At 52.4% G+C, this 23,768-nt stretch overlaps 1 non-coding gene across 1 annotated transcript; it reads right to left on the bottom strand.

Annotated features, from left to right (window-relative positions):
* Positions 1-21,741: 21,741 nt before the first annotated feature.
* On the bottom strand, positions 21,742-21,814 carry TRNAF-GAA. Its single transcript has one exon. It is a non-coding gene; the product is annotated as a tRNA-Phe (tRNA).
* Between the last annotated feature and the right edge of the window lie 1,954 nt (positions 21,815-23,768).

Raw genomic sequence — 23,768 nt, 5'->3', positions numbered from 1 at the left:
TCCCGGCTCCAGGAGGGGTTTGTTCTCTGCTCCAGCTGGATGGGCACCGAATGGGGCAGCAACAGGTCTATGTCAGTTTTTGTTGCTCCACGTTCCTTAACTTAGAACAGTGTGAAATGAAGAAAATGGAGATTGAATTAAAGGGAAATAGACAAAGAAAAGTTCCAGCCCCGGTTGCTTATTGAAATAAATGACTCCATTTCCCAGTTACAGGTTTTATTAACATGAACAAATAATCCCAAGAGCGCATGTCACTAAGGCTAAATGACTATAGACACCACTCAGCTAAGGGTTAAACAACACAGTGATAAAGTTCAGGTCAAATCAGGAAATCAATGAGTTAACAAGGATATTGCGCTGGAATCAAGTCGTCAATTTAGTCCAACCATCAGATTAATACAGCAGAAAAACCAACCCTTATAAATCCTGAAAGAGCAACCCAAGAAGGCAGGTGCGCATTCAGTGATGCTGAAACCCCAGAGATTTCTCACCCAGGCAGTGAAACCCAGATTTAGCCAGCTGAATATTTCAATGCTGAAACCTAATCATTGCTTACATTTAGCCCACAACCTCAAAGCTAATTACAGTCTTCTCCTTAGATTTCACTATTATGTAGCTAATACTTCTCCTCGCCCTAAAACACATACAGACCTTAAGAGACACATTAGTAAAAGAATTCAAACAGCTCTCGCTGAACAATACGTATCTGACCACTCAATTCCTTGTGATGCTTGCACAGGTGAGGAGCATGCGTTCAGTCATTCCATAGGGCAGGGTTTTAAGGCTATTACGATTTGGGGAACTCTTCTTCCTAGCATCTTCCCCTTGTAGATTTCAGAGGTGTTCACACCCTCATCGAGCCACACTGTTATATCCCAATCTAATAGAAAGGCTGAGAGGTTGCCAACTTCATAAAAAGAAAGACAAAAAATAGAAAAGGGAACAAAACATTTCTAAGATAATAAGGGGTTGGATCTCTGCACCTCTCGGGCTTTGGATTCGCCCGGAGTAGGAACTGTAGCTGCAGTTTAGGAACCAGGTAATGGCATAGATTTCCTCTCTCTCAAGTGCAGGGTGTGACCTATGTCTCATTCTCTCTGTCTCCCATCGGGTGATGGGACCATGAGTGAGAATGAGGAGGGGAAACCCCAGCAGGAAGATGCTGAGGAAGTAGAACCACCTGTGCTCTATTTTCACACTTTCTAACCTTTCAAAGAAGCAGGAGGCAGAGACGTGATACAAATGTATTAGACTCAAGAGAAAAACTAAGGACAGGTCTACACTAGGAGAGGGGATCGATCGAAGATACACAACTTCAGCTACGGGAATAGCAGAGCTGAAGTCGACGTACGTAGGTCGACTTACCTCGGCATCTTCACAGCGCTGAGTCGACTGCTGCTGCTCCCCTGTCGACTCCGCTTGCGCCTCTCATGGTGCTGGAGTACCAGAGTCGACGGGAGAGCGCTCAGGGATTGATTTATCACATCTAGACTAGACACGATAAATCAACCCCCGATAGATCAATCACTACCCGCTGATCCGACGGATAGTGTAGACCTGACTTAAGAGACGAAACCAGAGACTCTGGACTCAGCATTCAAGTATCCTGCAGTCTGAACTTCGCATCTGATACATTCCCCCATTGGCTACCATTGTTTGGCCAGCAGGGAAGTGCTTCTTGTCCAACAAGGCAGCCAGATTGGGACCCATAGGCATGGAATGGCTCTGAAGGAATCAGCTGTTTCTCTTTGTGCTTCATGAAACTTTGGATCCAAATGGTAAAAGACAGTTGTGCCCAATTTAATCATGGCAGCCTCCAGGAGTGTGATCAATGTCACTTAACTAGGGAGCCGGGTTCTAAAAATAGTTTACCTGGGCCACAGGTCACCATAGCTTCCATCTCAGGGGTGAAGATCAACCACTAGTACCTGCAATTTCTACCTGAGTTCTTGTCAAATCTTTGACCTTACTTGGAGTAATTTGACACTTCTCTGGCATAGAATTCTTCACCAACCACACAACAGATCAGTAGCGACAGTGAGGTACACCTCCTCAACTATGCCCTTTATTTCTTTAATCTGGGGGCACAGATTTAAATTAGGGACTAAATTCAGGTGCGGCTTAGAATCCCTGTAAGACAACAAATCTAAGGTCTCTATTAAAAATAGGTATCTTTCTGCAGCTATAGCACATTCAACACGGATCCCATTTTCTACACATTTGCAGCATCTCCCAGGGGTGAGCTGAAGAGAAAAGTCACTTCCATTTTTCCCCATCTCTACCTAGAAAGGGATTGCATTTCCCAAACAATAGGCAACATGCACCTGATTAGGAAGGAGATATCTTCAGGCGCGACCTCCTGCAGCGCCTGGGCCACAATGGCTTTGGGAGCCCAATGCATGGGTATTTTTCTTATTTACAATTCATTTACTAGGGTATAAATCTTCCCAGCCCCTAAAAAAAATATTGACCTAACCAATTGAACAACTGGGGGGATTGGGATGGTGATGGGGAATAAGGGAATCCCTCTGACTTACACTATCTTCTTCTGTTGTTACAGAGGGTGAAATGATGTTTTGCCCTATCCCTGCCCTGTTCCTGCTCTTTGTTATAGTTCAATATATTTTAAATGAGGAAAATGGTAGTAAAAATATCTGCTCTTCAGCACAATGTGAAGCAACATCAGAGCAACTGAGAATGAAACAATTTGTTCCCCAAGGGAGAACTCGGTGACTAACAATGGCTTTGAAATGGGGGAACAGTATAACCGTGATACTCAGGGTCAGGGAAAGTGATGGAGTTTAGGTCAGGTCAAGGGGAAAGCTAATGCCAACCACTGCACCTGGGCTGCATCTGCACTACAACTATAATTGTCTTTTACCCCAAGATCACTAACCTGAGCAGCCAACGCCATGTACCGCCCTTGTGGATGGAAGACACAGGTAGTTTTTGCCTCAGTGTAGCTTGTTGGGAATCAAACCTCTCCCCCCAACCTGGAGCTGATGGAGCTTGACTGTTCTCAGTGGTAGCAGATGACAGAACAAGGAACAATGGTCTCAAGTTGCAGTGGGAGCCATCTAGGTTGGATATTAGGAAACTAATTTTGCTAAGGTGGTGGTGAAGCACTGGAATGGGTTGCCTAGGGACGTGGTGGAATCTCCATCCTGAGAGATTTTTAAGGGCTGGCTTGACAAAGCCTGGCTGGGTTGATTTAGTTGGGGTTGGACCTGCTTTCAATAGGGACTAGATACCTCCTGAGGTCCCTTCCAACCCTGATATTCTATGGTTCTATGACATACACTCCTACAGCTCAATAGAAAAGATCATAGGACTGACCCCAAAGAAGGGTGAGCTGGAAAAGGCAGAAGCAGGCAACTGATCTGGGGGAGCTGAGAGACCACGGTGAAGATGGTGCAAAGATCACTATGTGGGAATTAGCAAATGTGATTAAAAAAAAAATCCTTGCTCAGCCCTAGTCAAGGCATTTATTACAGTTCTCTCTTACGTGTATTTTCTGATGCCTGATAAGGTGTGAGCTCCAACTGAAGCTTTTCCCGCACTCAGAGCATGTGTAGGGTCTCTCTCCTGTGTGAATTCGCTGATGTGAGATGAGGTTGAACTATCAATGAATTGTTTCACACTCAGAGCATCCATAAGGTTTCTCACCTGTGTGGATTCTCCGATGTGTGATAAGGGCAGAGCTTTGATTGAAACATTTCCCATACTCAGAGCACATGTAGGGTTTCTCTCCAGTGTGTGATAAGGGTAGAGCTCTGACTGAAGCTTTTCCTGCATTCGGAGCACATGTAGGAATGTGCATTCTGTGATGAGTGAGAAAGTCTGAGCTCCCATTGAAGCTTTTCCCACACTCATGGCATGTGTAGCGTGTCTCTTCAAAGTTGATTCTCTCGTGTGGAATAAAGTCTGAGAGGCTACTTAAGTTTTCTTCTGACCTCTGCTGAGTCTCACAGGATGTTTCTTTTTCTGGGAGTGCACAACTCCCGGAAACATTCCCTTTGGATCTTCCTGACAACGTTCCATGTGGTTCTACTTGCTCAGCATCTTCCTTATGGGGTTTCTGCTCCTCATTCTCACTCACCATCCCAACACCCGATGGGAGACTGAGCGAATCCAGACACAGGTCACTCCCTGCACCGGAGAGAAAGGAAATGTCAGAGAGAGGAATGGAAAAAGCGATGAAGAAACCAAAATATACGTGGGAGAGATCAAACCTATCAGGAGCTGGTTTTCCCCAAACCCTTCCCCAGAGGAGAGAGGAAAGGATCAGCTTTAGTCCGCATCTCACCAGAACACTCTGGGAAAGCTACATTGGGCAGGGACCTGCTGCCATTTGTTAGAATGTAGGTGGGAAGCCATGAGTCACATCTGCCTAATGATTCCACATCTGCAGGGAACAATCCTGAACTTGGAGAGCTCACAGGGTCTTTGTAGGGCATCCCAAATGTTTCCTGAATTCTCACACAGTGTTTGAGTTGGTTTAACCAAGTCCCTACCTGTGAAGGCAGCTCTCGGGAGCACTTCTTTCTCAGAGCCCTGAAGATCTGGGACCCACGGCTCTTCCTCTCGTTCCAGCTGCAAGGTCACATCAGGTTTGGAATCTGGAAGCCCTACTCCAGGCAAAGAAAACAAGGGAGGTGAGTGGAATTTGTGGGATACTTGTCACAAGGAATAGTCCATGGTTTTACCCCCGGCTCATTTTTAAGCAGTACCATCCCAAGGCCAGCTTCCTTGGCTCAAAGTGGCAGGAGAGTTATTAATCATATGCATTACCTTCGTGCCTAAGAACGAACTAACAGTGGGTCCCCAGTGTGCTAGGCAAAGTACAATAGAGAATAGTAGCTGGGCCATGCCCTGAAGAATTTACAATCTGAATAGACAAGACAGACACAGAATGGGGGAAGGGATAGACCCCACTGTTAGAACAGAGATATTCAGGGCTGCCTGTAAAGCCTATAGTTTAAGAACTTAGGTGTATTTTTATCACTTAGCTACTTACAGGAGTATGAAAAGAGAGAATCAAAATCACTGTTTGTATTTGTAAGGGCCTTCTCCTACTGTGACAGCCTGAGGCCTTGTTCTTAGACTAAGAATTATATCCCAGTACAATGATTGGTTAACGTATAGCTGAGAATATTACTCTATAAACAGGAGGGGGAAGGGAAATTGGAATCATGCTTGTTAACAGGGGGGAACGTGGAACAGGAACACAGGCCAGGCTCTGCGGCATCAGAGCTGGGAAGGAAACACTGGGGAACAGACTCTATGGGAGTATAGAGATAAGCCCGACTGGTGTGAAGGGCTTTGGAATATGCTTGCTTAGAAACTAACCCCAATAAACATGGCATTGTCTGTGCTTCAGACTTCTGGTCTTTTGCTGCTTGCTGTCTGCGTGACAAGAACTAGGGAAGCGGAAGGCCTCTAACATAACTGACATGACCTGATAACTAAGAGGTGAGCTTTTAAGGAAGGTTTTAATACACGTTGGAAATTATCAGGGATTCCCATGAGCACTGATGAGGGGACCATGCAAAATTTGCATTTAGATCCTTGTCTTGTTTTATATCCTTTCCCCATTAGGCACACTGGCACTGTCATGGATCCATGGGATCTGTGCAATGCCTGGGCTTTTAAACAGTGCTTGGAAAGCCTCTGGCTTCAACACTCCTACTTCAACCTGTGAGCTCTGCCAGCAGGCCCAGCTGAACGACACTCCTGTTCAGAGACTGTTCCTCAGTCAATGCACAGAGCAAGTTTTTGCTGTGGCACTGGGCAGACTGTTAAAACATAGCAGGGTTCATTAGTGAACCGAAACTCAGCACCGGAGAGTCCTTAGATTAGCACAGGGAAGCGAAGAAGACAATATAGTCCATATTGGCCAATGCCCTTGAGCCAGGTTGCTGTAGAAAACGCTTTGGTTTCCTTTATCTGCACCTGTCCATTTGTCTTTGCTCCAGTAGAGCTCCCTGCGTCTATGAGCCCAGCTATTCCTGCTCCCAAAAATGTAACGAGTCCATGTGTGCTTCACTCAACCAAGCGGAGATCCTCCCATGGACAGGTGACAATCATTCCCTTGTCTCTGTCGGGTATTCCATTGATGTAGGTTGGTCCCAGCCTGTCCTTAATGACCCATTCATATCACCCCATGACAGCTACGTGATAAAACACCTCATGTCTCCTGCTCGTTCTAATCACAGCAATACCAACCACAGACGGAAACTGAGGTGTGTATTGGCATCATACAAGTATCACCAAAATTCCCACCTCTCTCACACACACACACACACACACACTGCTCACAGCCCCTGGAGAGAAAGCAACGCACAGGAACTGGACATTAGTCCAGTGAACACAGTGGAGGACAAGCTGCAATCCTCAAACCCTGGTGAAAAGGAGAGGCATGTGAGTCCCTATCCAAGCACGTGCCCGGGATGGCAAGCTGCGTGGGCCGCCCTGGTAGTCCCTGTGAGGGCGGCAGTCAGGCTGCCTTCGGCGGCTTGCCTGCGGGAGGTCCGCCGGTCCCGTGGATTCGGCGGCAATTCGGCGGCAATTCGGCGATGGGTACATTATGTAGATTGATCCTTGCCTATGATTTCAGTTATAACTGTCTCCATTAAATCAAGTTTCTGTGTGTTTCACCAAATTTCATCTTCTCAATTAACGTTGAGTAGCCCTGTACAAGGGCGAGCTGTACCCCAATACGTCATCTTATAGGTGTAAAAACTGCACAGGCTACACCACCACCCTGTAACATCATCAACAAAGTGCCCATCTGTGCCTGGGTAGGGGCCCTGCTATAGGAGGGAGGATGCAGCAAGGACTCAGGATCGGTGGCCGGGGTCTCTGTGCAGAGATTGGGAGGTTATACAGGGAGGGGGGTAATGAGCGGGAGAGGGAGGTCAAGAGTTAAAATAATATTTGGGGAAAACATGTATATAAGTGAAACAGATCAGAAAGAAAACTGGAGTTTAGGCTCTAGAACAAGGCTTGGGTAGGGATTTGGGGTTAAAGGTCTGCGATCCCCCACAGCTCTGGATCCCCAAACCTCTCCTCTCTCCCACTGACCCACCCAACCCACTTTCTGAGTGCCCTTCCTCCACACTCCCCTCCCCTTCTTCCCTTTACTCTCAGCTGGCATCACCTCCCGGCACCTTGGGAGCATCTTCTGTTCCCTCCTCATCTCTCACAACCTCATCCCTCCCCGCTGCTTCTTAGCTCTAACCCTGCACACACCCGCCCCATGTCCTGGCACCCCAGAATTATCTACTCCCCCCCTTCTCCTCCTCTCACATGGCTCTGTTCTCCTTTCACCTTTGGGCTCCTGAATGACAACATTATACTCTCTTCTATCAAAAGAGGAGCTCATCTGACTGTCACACAAGCCACACATTAGTCACACACCTATTTACTCAATTTAGAATTCTACAGGAGGCGTATTTTCCTCTTAAAATGAGGAAAAGGCATGAAACCTACAGTTATTAATGTATCCAATAAGGATACATTAAATGCAATTTTAAAATGACTGACGGCACCAAAAAGGCACATGTCCAAAAATGATATCAGTGGGTGGGAGATAAGGCAAAAAAAGGGGGGGCAAGGAAACTTGTCAAAACTTGATGGCAAATAAAGGTATAAAGTTATTACTTCTCAGGTTCTTTAGAGACCCCACAGCTTCTAATAACCCAGGGGACAGGACTCCTTACCCAGCGAGGTCACCGTCTCATAGTTCTCCTGCATGACATCCCTGTAGAGGGCTCTCGAGTGGGGTCCAGCAGAGCCCCTCTCCCTGGTGAAATGCACAGCCACCTCCTCGAAGGTCACCGGCCCCTGAAAGAGCAAGAGCCCAACACTCGGTACCTGCTGCCCCACTCACAGCCCCACACTCATGGGGGAGAGGAGCCGATCAAATGGAAGCTCTGGGTGGCTCACAGTCAGAGTCCCCACACCCGCTCAAAGCCAGGGCCGGCTCCAGACCCCAGCGCGCCAAGCGCGCTTGGGGCGGCGTCCGCGGCAGGCGGCTCCAGCAGACCTCCGCAGGCATGCCTGCGGAAGGTCCGCTGGTCCCGCGGCTCTGGTGGACCTCCGCAGGCGTGCGCGGGACCAGCAGCCCCTCCGCAGGCACGTCTGCGAGAGGTCCACCAGCGCTGCGGGACCGGCGACCGCCAGAGCACCCCCCGCGGCGCGCCGCCCTGCGTGGGGCGGCGGAAATCCTAGTGCCGCCCCTGCTCAGAGCATCCAGGAAACGCCAGGGGGAGGGGACGAAGCGAGAGCCCCTTGTCTCTCCCAGCAGATCCACCCCCCCCCACTAGCCACAGCCGGACACAGGAGATGGAGGCCCTGGCAGGTGCAGGGAGAGCTCGCTGGCAGGGAGCCCAGCGCTGTTCTCATTGTGAAGAGCTGGACGGGGCCAGACTCAGTGGGGGGCAGACGACATGGCGGTCCAGGGGGGCCTTGCTGAGGGGGTTCCTCCAGCAGGGGTGTCCTGTCTCTCCTCCCCCCACTTCTCTTCAGCTGCCTCCCCTGCAGCTCGTCCTGGAGCCCTCCCCCCCCCCACTTGGAGCTGCCCCCGGCCAAGCTGCTCCCAGGAGCCTCCTGTGCTGTGCGGGGGTGGGGTGGCCCCACCCTCCTGCCTCTGTGCCCAGTCTCTGCTGAGCTGAGGTGTGGGGACAAGATTCTGTGCTGCTGCCTCTGGGTCAGGAGTGGGAGCTGCCGGCCCCTGCTGCCGTGTGAACGAGCCTTCGGACTAGTGAGTGCCGCTGGGCTGGGAGTGACAGCGGGTGTGTCTCACACTCCCACCCCCCCCCCACACACCCCACAACAGACACGTCAGTTACTGTTGTTACTTCCTTTTACTTCCTGTCAAAACGCGCAAAGTACATGTAGTCTCTGTAATTTTATTCTTCACATTCGGTCAGGATGACAGTGCTGGTATTTTAGCTTTTTAACTGGTCTGTGCATTTCATCATTTTATTTGTGTCTTATGCTTAAATTCAGTTCTTTGAGTAACGAGTTCTAAAATGCCTCACCTGGCCTGGCTGAAGTAATTATCATTATTACTGTTGTGGCCGTATTGTGCTTGTCATTCATTATTTAAATGGTACTAGCAAATAACAGACTGTACATTTTGCTTGTACTCACCTTAGCAGGGCTCGTTTGAAAAAAATAGCTAAACTCAAAACTTCAGACACTGTGCAGATGAAGATCATTTATCTTCAGATTGTATTTTTAGTCTGTGACGAAGCAGGGAGTGGGGAGGATTGAGCTGGGGATGTTGCGGGAGAGTTTTACTGGGACTGTCTGCATTGGGGATGGGATATCAGGGTGTGACTTCACTTGAGGGGCAATAGCTGAGCATGTAACCTGAGCCCAGGAGGGGGATGGGGCCAGGTGACACCTTCTGCCCAAGGAAAGTGGACAAAGGCTGGAGGAGGAGCCGGGAGGTGTGGCTGGAGGAGACGGCTGGAGGAGGGGTTTCAGTTTGGAGCTGGCTGGGGAAAGGGAGGGAGGCCAGAACCGGGAGGCCAGAACCGTATATAAAAGTAAGTAAATACGTTGTCAGTGGAGTGAAAAACAATTGACTAAAATAGAGGAGATAATGGCAGTAACACAGAGTGTGTAGTAAAATCTGCTTCCTTTCTCTATATTTATTTATCTCTACGAAAGAGAGGGTGCAAAGTATCAAACTTGTGTTTCTGATACCTGCGTCAAAGCTCCAGAACGGATACCTCAAGGCTTGGGATAGGGAATATCTTGCTGTATTATCTCCTGATTGTTCTAAATTTAATTTTACATTTAATATGTGGCTGTAATTGGAGTCAGTAAATATTTATCTTTCTTTATATAACAATTAGATACAGTGCTCGTCAGTGAATTTCTAAGTTATTTTCTGCAAAAAACCCTACAGTTTTCAGGTGCCTCAGTAGCCCCTGGAATCACAGTTAAAGTTGCCCCCGCCCCAAAATCTGAAATGGCCCCTGGTGAGCCAGGAGCGGCCACAGGGCTGCCAGGTATCTGGGGCTCCAGCAAGATGCAGCCCCCGTGTGAGAGCGCAAAGCCCGTCTTGAGCTGCAGGCAGAGCGCCGGGCACCACAGGCCACAGCACCAGTGTAGGAGTAAGGGTGGGAACGGCAGCCAGTGATTTTAGTTTACTGTTCATTTATTGTGTGGTGTTATAAATAACTAACACGTTATGTCATATAGAATCACTGTGTGCTAAATAGAGAATCGATTGATCAGTATGTAGCGAGAATAATCATGTATTAGGTATCTAAGTAAATAGGGTTGAAACACAAGGCCTGTAGGCTGAGACCTGCAAGATTTTAGCTTCGCTAGTTTAGGCCTTGGAGCTAAGAAATGCTGACAGAAGTAAATGGCCGAGGAATAACCCGATGCCCTAAGATGATGGGAAGAGAGGTACCAAGTGGTAACAGGGTGAACAATTAGCCAGAAGATTAATTTTAAATAAAAAAAATTCTGGAAAGGCACCTCTGTTTCCAAATGTGCCTTAACCACAGGACACAGGTTGTGCGTCAATGCTAATGAGGTATAATCAGAATCACGTTATAAAAAGGGGGTGCCCAGAGCGGGAAAATTGAGCTCCCTGTGGGAAATTCCTGCAGGGACCATCCCTCTACTGATGATCAATCCATGAGAGACACATCAGACCCTAATACTATTGTTCAGGATGTGAGTAGAACTAGAGTTGTAACTTTTGCACAGGTCTTTATAGAATTTCTGTGCGCTTGGGTCGTCATAACCTTAACTGTAACTTTAATAAAACTTGTAAAACCGACTAGACCTTGTGCTTGTGAATGTCTGTGTGGTCACTACCCTTGGTCCGTGTGTGTTCCTTGAGACTGTACATCTGAAGCAAGTAGCAGAGGCTACTTTCACTCTGTTAAGCTTGAAACTGTCGCCACCAGAGGCGACCCCGCGGGGGTGTAATGACACATTACAAACTGCACTTTACATAAAATAAAAGGCTGCACAATACACCACACACCAGGCCACCCTCACTTCTGCGCTGCTGCTGGCGGTGGCATGGCCTTCAGAGCTGGGCGCTCGGCCAGCAGCCGCTGCTGTGAGGCCGCCCAGCCAGTGCTGAATTTGTGCCAGGGCTGAGCTCTGGTGCCTCTTTCAATACAAATTAAGCCCTAGAGGGAGGCACCAGGGTCTGTACATGATGGTGGGGAGCCCGTGAGGGCCAGGGAGACGGAGTTCACCCAGGGCGCCATTTTCTCTAAGGGCAGCCCTGGAGCTGGGTATGGGGGAGGGGCACATCCCCTAAGGCCGTGGTTCTCAGCTAGGGGTCCCTGGACCTCTGGGGGGCTGCGAGCAGGTTTCAGGGGGGCCTCCAAGCAGGGCCCGTGTCAGACTCGCTTGGGCCCAGGGCAGAAAGCCCAAACCTCCCTGCCTGGGGCTGAAACCTGGGGCCATGAGCCCTGCTACCAGGGGCTGAAGCCAAAGCTTGAGCAATTAGCTTTGTGGGGGGGGCCTGTCACATGGGGCCCCAGGCAACTGCCCTGGCTGCCTCCCCCTAACGCCAGCCCTGGCTTTTATATGCAGAGAACCAGGCACATGCAGGGCCGTGGAGTTTTTATAGCACGTTGGGGGCCTTAGAAAGAAAAAGGTTAAGAACCCCCCCTAAGCCTCCCTGGCGGGTGCCCCTCACATCTCACAGCAGCCGCTGGTTAATCAGGTCGGGCTCCAGCCCTGGGAGTCTGGTCCGTTTTCCTAGCCCAACCAAGGGGGGCTGTTTCCTGTCCCACAAATTAGAGCATTTGCACCTTCCAACCCCGTGGGTCTGTTCCTAGAATGGAAGCCGCATATTGAACAAGTCCCAACAGGTTTGCTACACCCTGGCCTCCTCCCATTCTCCACCCTGGGAATGTTTTGGCTACTCCAACCTCCAAACCAGACTTGCCCAAGCCTCCCTCCTCCGGTGCGTTTGCTGTCCCTCCCCTCCAGCAGGAACCCACCAGCAACCCCCCAATAATCCCTACCTGAGCTGGCTCCACTGCAGCCGTTTCCCTTCCCTGTCCCATGGGAGGATGGGATGAGCTGGAGCGAAACATGGACGACATCCTGCAGCCTGGCAGGGCGAGAAGGGCAGTTGTGGAGGTTTCAGAACAGGCTTTAGTTCATGTCACATCACGATTCCCCCAGGATCTTTCCCTGCAGAGACACAGCCTAGGTTCTGCCATGCTGGGAACATGCTCCATCTCTTTATTGCAGGGGAGACCTGGCCCCTTCTGCCAGGCTAAGCCCACAGGGAGATTTTTCAGCCTCCCCAGTAATAAAGTCTCTGAACAAAATGCTGGAAAGGAGCAGAACCAAAGGGGCTGGGCAGGCTCCATAGGGACACTGGCTCCTCCCTTCCCCTCCTGTGCGGCCATGTCCTGTCGCTGACAGAGATCGGCCCCCCCATCTCCCCCCCAGAGGCAGCCGTGTCTGCGGGCTCCCCCAGCCAGCACCCACTAACCACCACCCACGTTGGGGGAGTGACACAGGACAGCAAATTCCACCTACCCAAGGACAAATTGCTGCAGATCAAACGGGCTGGGTTCACATCCCAAAGCTGAGGAGAATTTAAGAATTATGGAGAAAATAGGGAAAATGAGAGACTAGAGAGTCAATAATTTTAGGGAAAACGAGGGAATCTCCTTGGATTTTCTAGCCACGTGTGGGGAGGGGAGAGAGAAGGGGAAGAACTAGAGAGAATTGTTCTCAGGTTTTGAGACGGAAAGAAATGGCACAAACAGGTAAAGGATGCGAGTAGCTCACCCCTGTGACCATAGGCGTGTGCAGCACATTTCATTAGGGTGTGCACCCAGGGAGCCCCCCCTAGCCCCACCCCATCCACTGTCTCCCACTTCCTGCCCCCCTCAGAACCCCCAACCCCCCCGCTCCTTGTCCCCTGACTTCCCCCTCCTGAGACCCCCCCCCACTATAACTGCCTCCCTAGGACCCTACCCCCTACCTGTCCTCCTGACCCTTATCCACACCCCTGCCCCCAGACAGACCCCCGGGACTCCCACGCCCCATCCAACCACTCCCCGCTGATCCCAGACACCTCTGTGTTCTAGGGGAACCAGGGTGCAGTATCCAGCCTGACTCATGAAAGACACCCCCCAGCCTCTGCTTAAACCAAAACCCATCAGAGAAAAACACTTGCAGAGAGCAGTGAAGGGCCTTGGGAGACACACCTAGACCCCTCCTGACAAGGGTGACAAGATTAAGACATCTCCATTAGCATACAGAATGGAGAGCGGAGACAACTCTCCATGCCTCATCTGCAGGAGAGATGGGACAGGAAGCCATCTCAATTTACATACAGAATGGAGAGCAGAGAACCACACTGAATTCTGGGACCAGAAAAAGCAGGGAAGCACTGCATCATGGGAATCTCTGCTCCAGATGCTAATGAACCTACACCTGCCCACACCCAGCTCAGCAATTATCAGACCAATTGTAGCAATGGATCCTTAACTGATGCCCAAATAGTGAAGCCGCCTAGTTGCATTGTGAGCTCCCTGGAAGAAAACACCACCCATAGCCAAGAGCGATCCGCTCCTATTGTCTAGTCTACAGAAAACCCTTGAGTTATCAGCCTTACCTATAAACAAATGCATTGTTCTCCCTTGAACCACTGTATTCTCTCTACAAAAATCCCTCCATCCCTCCATCTTCTCCTGACTGATTGTGCTGGGGGCTCTGCCTGTCTCCAGCCCTCAGGACCCTCAGCTACCAGCGTCACCTGGGAACCCTGACCATTTCAAGCCTCATGGAGTGGCTGAGACCCCACACACACTTTCTCTCTCTTGCTCTGTTTTCCTTTCTACCGTAGCTATTAACCTTTAATAGTGGATGTTAGGTTGGTTTAGGCTCCTTGTGCAGTGATCACCAGTATTCAATACATAACCTGCATGGTTCAGCTGGCTGCTTCTCTCTCTTGCTGAACCTCACTCTTTTGTGTTTTTAGCTTCCCCCTGTCACTCTGCAGCAACGCGTCTTACCTAAGCTAAAGATCCCTGCAGCGCCCAGAATCCTGTGGGGTTTGCTCATCAAGGAGGTTCCTGCCAGTACAATTGTGATGTGAGAGCGGGGACAGGGCCGTGCTGAATCTGGGACACATAAGGGTAACAGCTTGAAAGGGCTGCTTCATCCAGCCCAGTGAGTCCAGGGGCAGATACGGGGTCAGCGTGGCAGTGCTGATTGACCCGGTCCGCTCAGACTTGCTCTGTTACTGTAGGGGTGGGTGGGTGGGTGCTCGGGTGCTCATCCGGTTTTGGGGCGGGAGAAACCCAGCCCTAGGGAACCCAGATCCTGCAGGACAGCGCCATTGAGAGGGGACATGCAGAAGGGAGGAGTACAGCTCCATATGAACACACACGTGACACAAGCAGCACATTGATAGAATTACAGAATCCCCTCCCCAGAAAAGTAACCCGAATAAATGAGCGTACCCCAAAGTAATGGGCAAATCTGGTAACACCGCCCCCTGACAGGACCCCCAGAACTCCCGACCCATCCAGCTCCCTCTGCTCCCTGCCTGCCCTGACCCCGCTCCACCCCCAAACAGGCACCCCCGAACCCTCAACCCATCCAACCCCCCCGCTCCTTGTCCTAACTGCCCCCTCCAGAGGCCCCCCCAACTATCCAACCCCCCTCCCCACCTCCTGGCAGCTCTGTCTAGTGGCTGCTCCCACCCACACACTCAAAGTGGCGGAGGAGGTTCCCTCTCCTTCGGGGGGAAGGTTGCCTAGTGGTTAAGGCACAGGACTCAGGCTCAGGTGTTCTGGGTTTGAGTCTCTGCTCTGCCACAGACTCCCTGCTTAGCCTTGGGAAAGTCACTTCACCTCGTTGTGCCCTAGATCCCACCTACCCAATGGGGCCAACACTGACCCTGCCTCCTGGGCTAAATCCATCCATGGCTGGGTGATGGGTGAGGGGGGGGGAATGGAGATACCAACATGGGGAGATTTGGGCTGAATTTCTCCACAGCCAGAGAGTGGGAGCCAGCTCCACAGGGGGGATGGGAGCGAGAGGGGCTCAGGCCAGCTCCACACAGACGGGGGTCAGGGCTTCAGCCCTGCAACTTCTGCCACTAAGGTGGCTGGGGCTCCCGAGCCGGGGACTTCAGCCCCATATCTTCTGCCAGGGCCCGGGGTTCTCCTGCCTGCCCCAGGGTGGCTCCTCTCCCCCTCCCCACTGCAGCTCCTGCAGGGGCCCGGGGCTTCTCCTCCACCCCGCCCCCAGCTCGGCTCCTCTCCCCCTCCCCGCCGGTACCTGGAGTTTCTCCAGCCCCAGCCCAGCTGGGCTCCCCGGGGCACCCGCCGCTGCCGTGGCCGGAGCCGAGCCTGGCGGGCAGGGAGCCGCGATTCACGCGGGGGCCCTGGCAGAGCCCCCAGCCCGAGCGGGCGGGGCAGCCCCAGGGGAGCGGGGGGGGGGCCTCTGCTGCTGCTGGCCCCGCCCCTCCACCGACCCCTGGAGCTGTTTGGGGGGGGCTCACTCAGCCCCCCAGGAGCGGGGGGGAGCAGCGGAGCGGAGCCTGCCCAGCAAACAGCTGATCGCAGCTGCACCCAGGCCGCCCCCGGGGAAAAGCTCCGCGGAGGAGGCGCCACAAGCTGCCGGCAGCGGGTCATTCCCGGGGGGGCCGAGCACCCGCCTGCAGCCGCCGCAGCCTCCCGGAGCCCCCACGGGAGGGGGAGCAGCCTCCCAGCCGGGGCTCAGGGCATTGGGGTGCCGGGCTCCCCATGCGCACGCCTGGGCCCGGGACACTCACACACACACTCTGCCCCGGGGCTCCCTGGTGCCCAGAGACCGATCAACCCCGCCTGCCCCCGCCCTTCCCGCCTGCAGCTCCGGCCTCTCCTCCCGCCCCGCCAGCCGCACCCAGGGAGCCCCGGCCCCAGGCTCTGTCCCCACCTGGAGCCCAGCGGGGCCGGGGGCAGCTCCTGCGGCAGCTGAGAACAGCGGCTCCGCTCCGGCCCGGGCGGCTCCAGCGCTGCTGGCAGCACGTGGCCACCAGGGAGCAGCTGCTGAGCCCGGGCTCCTGCGTCACAATGTGCCAGAGCCCCGCCCCCAGGAGCTGACCCTGCCCCGGGCTGTGCCAGAGCCCCGCCCCAGGAGCTGACCCGCCCCAGGCTGTGCCAGAGCCCCGCCCCAGGAGCTGACCCGCCCCGGGCTGTGCCAGAGCCCCGCCCCAGGAGCTGCCCCGCCCCTGGCTGTGCCAGAGCCCCGCCCCAGGAGCTGCCCCGCCCCGGGCTGTGCCAGAGCCCCGCCCCAGGAGCTGCCCTGCCCCGGGCTGTGCCAGAGCCCCGCCCCAGGAGCTGACCTGCCCCAGGCTGTGCCAGAGCCCCGCCCCCAGGAGCTGACCCGCCCCCGGGCTGTGCCAGAACCCCCCCCCATCAGGAGCTGCCCCGCCCCCAGCCTGAGCCAGAGCCCCGCCCCCCAGGAGCTGCCCCCCACCCGGATTTGTTCTCCTGCCTCCTTCTTCCCAGCACTCCCCGCCCCTGCTCCCTTCCTGTGTCTGCAAACACCCCCCGGGCTGCAGCCCTCGCTGGGGCTGTCTCCAGTGGCTGAAGTTGCCTCCATCTCTGCCCCCCTGCGGGGGCGGGGTGGGTTGAAGCGTTGAGATGGTCCCAGGGTGTGAAAGCAGAACCTGGGGGCAGGCAAAGAAGGACTGTTGGGAATGGTGGGTTTTTGGGGGTGATCCAGATGGAGTCAGAAGCAGTTGGGCAGCAGAGGCTCAGGGAGATTGAGGGAACCCCTGGGTGTCCAGTGTTGGCCAGGGTTTGTACAGCACCTAGCGCAATATGGGGTCCCAGAGCTATAACTAGCTATTTTTACACCCAAGGCAAGAATATAAAATTGCGCCCCTGCTCTGCCACCCAGCCCCCTTGAAACACCCCAGCGCCACCCATCCCTGTGGAAACAACCCCGCAGCACCGCCGCCCCGCAGAAACAAACCCTCCTTCCCCAGCGCCCCCACGAAACAGCTGTGGGCTGAAAAGGAAGGTTTGGGGGAGGGAGGAGGGAGAAGAAACGGCCCCCATAGGGTGACCAGATCTCACCATCACACCCCTCTTCACCCCTATCCCCACTGGCCTGCTGCATCTCCTGCTAGTCAGTCCCCACCCACCACTCACCTCCTTTCACCTCCTCCTCCCCTGCCAGAAACCCCCCTGCCTGCCCCTAGAGCCCCTGCTGGCTCACTGCTCACCTCTGTGCCCACCTGCCACTTGCCCACCTGCTCCCCACTTGCCCCCACACATCCCCCAAGTGTAAAGCCTCATTCAGAGACCCAGGGGTCACCATATCACTGCACCCCGCGGGCACTCAATGCGGTTGTAGATAAATCTCTGCATGTCGCATTTTTGTATAACTTTACATGACTTTGTATTGAACCTTGGTAATATGTTATAGGTGGCCCCTAAGGTAGTGTAATTAAGGTAACAGAAAAATGTCTTTTTGCTAGAAGTAGAATAAGATCTCTCCCCCCCCCCCCCACTTGGTAACCCGTCGCCCTGTGGAGTGAATGAGGTGGGACTGAGGAAGGCAGCACCTCCAGACAGCTGCACCCCATGGAGAGGGGCTGGGAGCCCGACCAAGGCCAATCAGACCTGGCAAGTGGGCTGGCTAGAGAAGAACCGACACACTGACAGCCTCGGGGTTAGGAGCAAGCACCTTCCTGTGGGAACCCCTCTGTGCAGCACTGGGACAACCCCCAGCCCAGAGAAAAGCAGCAAAAAGGACCAACAGACACTGTTCCAGATTTTGAATCTGGGAGATTTGCCCCTCTCCACCCACCGACTCGCCGCTTGCCTCCTCACCCCCCACCAAGTGTAAAGCCTCATTCAGAGACCCAGGGGTCACTATATCACTGCACCCAGCAGTCACTCACTGCAGTACCAAACATTAAACTACTGAAAATGGCGCCCCCCTCCAGCCACCAACGTTTTGGACTAGAAAGCTTTGCCCCAGACATCCCCTTCAGAAGACATCCGCAGACTGGCCTCACCTGGCAGCCCCCAAAGAAGGAATTGGGGGGACTAAATGGACAGGGCCCCTCTCTAGCTGAAGCCTGGCAAGGGAGGTACGTGGATCCCACTAGAATTTAAAATGAAAAGTGAGGGGGGGGAGGCTCTGCTGGACCTGGGCAGCTCTAGATACAGCACCGGGCACGTAGGAGGATTTCCACTCCTGAGCCGTGGAAGCAGAAATTGACTTTTCCTTTCCAGATTTAGTTAATGTTCAGAAAGGGAATCTAGCACCTGCCTTCCAGATTTGAACACCTCAACATTCAGGAGGGCTCCAGCTCAGTTTGGGCAGCTGTTACTTCATTTCTCCCAAATCAAATATGCTGATCCACTGTCATTTGCTGTAGAAAAAGTAGGATAAAATTGAGCAAGAAATGTGTCCCAGGAGTTATTAGGACTGGAATTGCAATTTTCAACAGCCATTGCCTTTTTGTTTAAAAGGAAGACAGTGATATTGCATTGGCAAATTCCCCAGAGGTAATAATTGGAGATATACCAATTTCCTAGAACTGGAAAGGACCTTGAAAGGTTATTGAGTCTAGCTCCCTACCTTCACTAGCAGGACCAATTTTTGCTCCAGATTCCTAGGTAGCCCCCCCAAGGATTGAACTCACAACGCTGGGTTTAGCTGGCCAATGTTCAAACCACTGAGCTATTCCTCCCCCCTGCCCTGCTAAATGACCCACCCTGGGAGCAAGTTACAAGTGACCCAGGGCTGGGGTGGAAGGAGAGTGCAGGGGTGTGGTGTGGTGTGTGTGTGTGTGTGGGGAGAGCCCAGGGCTGGGGTGGCAGGGGGGGCAGGTGGAGGAGGCAGAGCCCAGGGCTGGTGTGTCGGTGGGGGAGCAGTGGGGGGAAAAGGCAATGCCAAGAGCTGGGGCAGCATGGGGTATGTGGGGGGCAGAGCCCAGGGCTGGGATGGCAGAGGGGTGCAGGTTGGGAGTGGAGAGCCCAAGGCTGGGTTGGTAGGGGATGTGGGTGGAGGGGGCAGAGCCCAGGTCTGGGGTGGCAGGGAGGTGCAGGGGGGAGCCCAGGGCTGGGGTGGGGGCAACCAAAAAAATTTTTTGCTTGGGACGTCAAAAAACCTAGAGCCGACCCTGCCTCCACGCACCGTGAGGTAGGTAGGAGCGGATCATTATTATCTCTACTTGAAAGAGGGAGAAGCTAAGGCTGAGAAAGGAGAATTGACTTGTCTTAGGTCACACAGCCAGTCAGTGGCAGAGTTGGGAATAGGACCCAAGAACCCTGATTTTCAAACTAACCATCGGATCTTGAATTTCAGACACTGAATGACCTGAATAAAGTGCTCTCAGATGAGCTCCAGACCAACAACAGTGCACAGGAATTATTCAGCAAGTATTTGAGGAGAACTGCAATGTTAGACAGAATCATGAACTGCTCAGAGACCATTAATGCAGAGAAGCAGCAAAATTCATCAAACATAGAACTGGTTCTGACTTATTTCCTGGGTCTTAAAAGAGACCAACAAGGATCTGAGTCTCCTCCCTGTCAATAACCCCCTGCTCAGCCAATCAGGGGACGGGAGGCTGAGGGTTCTCACCAGAGAACCCAAAGGATGGCCCAGGTCCCTAGTGGGGATCACTGCCCAAGCACTATTTCAGCCCCACATTTTTGTGTGGACCTCCCAAAGTGGGAGCTGCAGAGCACTGCCCCGCAACACACACACACACACACACACACACACACACACACACACACACACACACACGGTAGTGGGAGGGGAACAGAAGAAAGGACAAAATAAGCAAGAGAAGAAGAGAAAGGAGGGAGAGAGGGATGGAGGAAAAGGAAAAAAGCACAAACCCTAATGTCCCCAGTGATTCTAAGGGACAAAATCCCAGGTGCGGAATAAACTTCTGCCTCCTTAAGCTCATGTTTTCCATGCCTAGAATTCAACTCTCACCAGATGGATCAGACTGAACAGGTTTCACACCTCCAGGAGGCTCTTACCTTCTAAACAGGGACGGCTGTTTTCTAGTAAAATCACTAAGAGGGAAGGAGAAAACTCAAAAGAGGTTCCTCCTGGTGCTCACGTCCGTGAACCCGAATACTCTCTCAGTCCTCAGAGAGAGACCTGGAGAAGGAGACTTGCTGCAGCAAAGCCACAGGGGTCTCTGAGGTTCCCCTGGCCCCTCGCCCCTGTCCTGCCTGGCTGATGTCAGCATCTCTCTGTGAGGTCACCACCTCCCCACCACCTTGGACCAATAGTCTGAGGTCCTGCAAAAGGCCTTTGTGATGTCACTGCCACACCCCTCCATTGCTGGGCTAATGTCCTGCCCCTGCCTAGGCACTTTGCAGGTTTGAGCTACTCCCTGTGGATCACCCCACTCAAGCAGCGTTCGTTCTAGGCAGCAAGCCGGCTAGACAGGGAAACATCAGACGCTGCTCCCAATGCTACACTCAGATGTTCAGAAATGAGTCGACTTTACAGCCAGAAGAGACCATTAGAGCATCTAATCTGACCCCCTGCATATCACAGGCCTCCTGTATGACACAAGAGCTACTCTTGGGGCAAACACATTCCAGAAAGGCATCTAGTCTTCATTAAATGACATCAAGAGATGGAGAATCCACCACTTTCCTTGGTAGCTTGTTCCTGTGGTGAATCATCCTCGCTGTTGAATATTTGTGCCTTAATTGTAATATGAATTTGTCTCTTTTCACCTTCCAGCCACTGGGTCTTGTTATGCCTTTCTCTGCTCGATTCAAGAGCCCTTTAATACTCAATCTTTTCTCTCCATTAAGACACTTCAACACTTCAATGAAGTCACCTTTCAATCTTCTTTTGATCAGCTAAACAGGTTGAGCTCTTTCAATAGCTCACTAGAAGGCATTTTTCTCCAGCCCTCAGAACATTTGGTGGCTCTTTGCTGCCCCAAACTCTAATTTCACAACATCTTTTTCAAACGAGGACACCAAAACTGGAGGCTATTCCAGTATCAGTCTCACTGATGCCGTGTCACCTCCTGTGACGTTATTGACATAATCTGTAACTGTATAGATCACCGTTGCGACTGCTGTTCTGTATTTGCAGCCAATATTGTATAAAGGTTGTTGTGTTAGGGGTCTATGGAGAGTTTCTGATTGGCTGATTATAATGATGCTATCTCTAGATCTGTATCATTTTTATAGTTGACATTATGAATATTGGTTCTATGCTGCCCGTATTTCAAAGTTGTGCTCTGCTTAAAGGGAACACCTGAGAGATGATGGTGTCAGTTCTGCCTAGCCGGCTTAATGCAGGTTAGGGAAATGTGAGAACCACTACACTACAGAAACTCCATTACAGTGCACTGCCCTGCCCTGCCCTCAAATTCCCTGCACTTTGGTGGTGCTCACCCTGGCACACACTGATGGGCGAACCTGGAGAAACTGGCAGCAGCTCTTTGATGGGTCAGCTGGAAGAGCAGAGGACTGGAGCCAGGGATCAGGAAGTCGTCCTTACATCACCCTTGTGACTCTAGCTTGAAGGGGAGTTTCTTTTTCTTCCCCTTGCTGAGAAGCAGCAAGAGAAGAAAGAAAGGTTCAGTGGCCCAACTGGGTGCAGAAGCCAATGCTGCCTTTTCCTGCAGTGAAGCCCAAAATGAGGGTCTTGCATTGAGTAAAGGCAGTGCTGTGCTTCCAGGAAAGAGCCCACTGCTGCAGGAAGAGGGATGAAACAGCCTGCTGAAACCTGGGATTAAACCAGGGACCTTTAGATCTTCAGTCTAATGCTCTCCCAACTGAGCTACTTCAGCACCTGCAGAGGCCTTTTTGGGCTGCTTCTCACCTTGAAGTTTATTCTCCATAAACCATCTCTCCAGTCAACAATGGCCAATGCAAGACAGACATCGCTTGCTATTTTAGCCCTTGGAAACATCATCAACTAGTCTCTGGATCTCTTGAATGCTGCGCTTCAGTTCATTGGGGAAAGGCGAAGCGACCTTTGAACAAAGGGCCTGGGGTTAACATCCTAACACTGTCTGTCTCCGACTGTAACACTATTTAATACCGGCCCACCCTGTGCTGGTGAGTGCTCCATTACTAGATGTTAGTACATTTCAGTTACTGTCAAAATTAAAAGTTTCTATATGCTTAGAAGAAATGATTTTTTCATTTGCTTATATACGGCATGAATAAATACAGATTTACACATCCTAGCATGAACATTTATTGTCTTATATGATAGAGAAAATCATGCATCCAGATTGTGCATCGAAATAATGAAATGAGCTACAAATGCAATAAAAATAAGGTATTCAATGGTTTAACATATGGAGCGGGGCTGGGGGGTTCCGAAGACACGTCTTGCCTGGGACGCTACTTGGTCTAGGGGAGGCCCTGTCAGGGAAAGCAGGAATCAGTCTCACACGCCTATTTCCAGGCTGTAATCTGTGGGCGCCCTGCTCTGGGGGAGGGATCGCGGCAGCCCAGACTCAGGGCTGGAACAGGCCCCGGATTGAGGGGGTGGCTGCAGGGTTTGCAGCGCTCTGATGTCTCAGACAATGTGTCTCTCCAAAAGCCTCAGATCTGCATCCCCAGAAGGCTCCTGTGCTGCCTCCGCTCCTTTCACAGTCTACAGCAAGGAGCAGCAGCAAGGGTCAGGGATGAGCCATGGGCACAAAGTGGGGGGCAGAGGCTTCAGGAGGAAACCCAGCCCCCAGAGCAGAGGGGGATAGGAGGCTTTTTCTCTCTCCTTAGCCATGGGCTATAGCTCCGAGAGCTCTGTGAAATGCCTCCCCGCCCATAGCCTGGGGAAGGGGAAGGAGCCCCAGGTTCTAGCTCGATTTGGAGGAGGATCACTGGACCCTAGAACCACTCGCTGCCCTTTCCCAGAGAAACCTGTGATGCCCAGAACAGGGCTGAGATAAATGCTGACAGGAGCCAGGAATTGCTCCCCTGGAATAGCAGCAGAATTGGGCAGCTGGAAATCTCCCCAAAGGAGCTGAAGCCTTGGTGGGTCAGACATAGATGCCCCAGGTACTGCATGGGGGGCTTAGGTTTGTTTCTGGACAAGAGCAGTGAGAGTTTTATTGCCTCAACATTTCAGTGGAAAAATTCAGACCCAAAGTGTGTGTGGTGGGGAGGTCGATAGCGGTTTCTTTGGGTTTGATTTAGTTTGTTTTCTCATTCTCATTGTAAAAGCCCCGGATCATTTTGATGGGAACAATGTTTGTGGAAGGCCAAGGACAAGCGAGAAAAGTTAAAAATGTGCGTTGCAGTGAGGGGGTCTGTGTGGGCCAGGGCAGGGGTGGAGATTTTCATGGGGAGGGGGTTAGGGGATAAACGAGAGGCTTTTGCGGGAACACAGGGGGATGTTTTGCAGTTTAACCTCCCCACTTCCCTGTGCTGCTGCCCAGCTCAGACCCCACTGACACCCCTGTGACGAAGTGGGAATTTTCTGGATGTTTTGTTTGCATCTTGTGTGTACCTCAGTTTCCCCTATTTGTTGCACGACTATCTAGGTTAAAGGTCCAAAATGTGGGGTGCACCCTGCCAGGGGGAATGGAGTAACATTCAGGGGGATGCAACTGGGCCCGGGCCAGCCCCCATGGGGGTGGGGAGGGGGAGCCACCCAGCTCCACTCTTGGCTCCAGCCCCAGCTCTGGCCCCTGCCTCAGCCCCCTTACCCCTGTCTGTGTCCCTTCCCCCTTAGCTGTGGCCCCACTCCCAGCCACGACTCGGGGGGAGCATGGACGGGGTGGAGGCATG

The sequence above is a fragment of the Mauremys reevesii genome, linkage group 14 (genome assembly GCF_016161935.1).
Source record: "Mauremys reevesii isolate NIE-2019 linkage group 14, ASM1616193v1, whole genome shotgun sequence".
NCBI classification, from domain to species: domain Eukaryota; kingdom Metazoa; phylum Chordata; order Testudines; family Geoemydidae; genus Mauremys; species Mauremys reevesii.
This window is presented reverse-complemented; position numbering and strand designations above follow the sequence as displayed.